Here is a 332-nt window from a genome sequence, read left to right as displayed (position 1 = left end):
GGAATGTTAGCAATTTAACCGAGGATGTGCTTCCAATTTTATATCCGTTTGGTTGACGGCTTTCATACCTTTATTTTTAAACGTTCAGGAAGGGCACTGCAAAACAAGGCATCACTGAACAAACAATTAAGTACTTTCCTCACATCAGCTCTCATTCTTTTTACAGAGTCTACACATTTTGTATGGCTTACGATCTTCTTGCCAACAAGACTACAGACATCTATCAGCTTTACATGAGGAATTACCTGATTCAACAGTCTTCTGACACAGGTTGGTCCCAAAGATTGCTGACAAATATGGAGTCATAACTTCACCCTTCCCTTTCTGCTCTA

Source organism: Rhinatrema bivittatum, chromosome 14, assembly GCF_901001135.1.
Source record: "Rhinatrema bivittatum chromosome 14, aRhiBiv1.1, whole genome shotgun sequence".
Lineage (NCBI taxonomy): Eukaryota > Metazoa > Chordata > Amphibia > Gymnophiona > Rhinatrematidae > Rhinatrema > Rhinatrema bivittatum.
The sequence above is the reverse complement of the archived record's forward strand: the minus strand, read 5'-3'. Positions refer to the sequence as shown.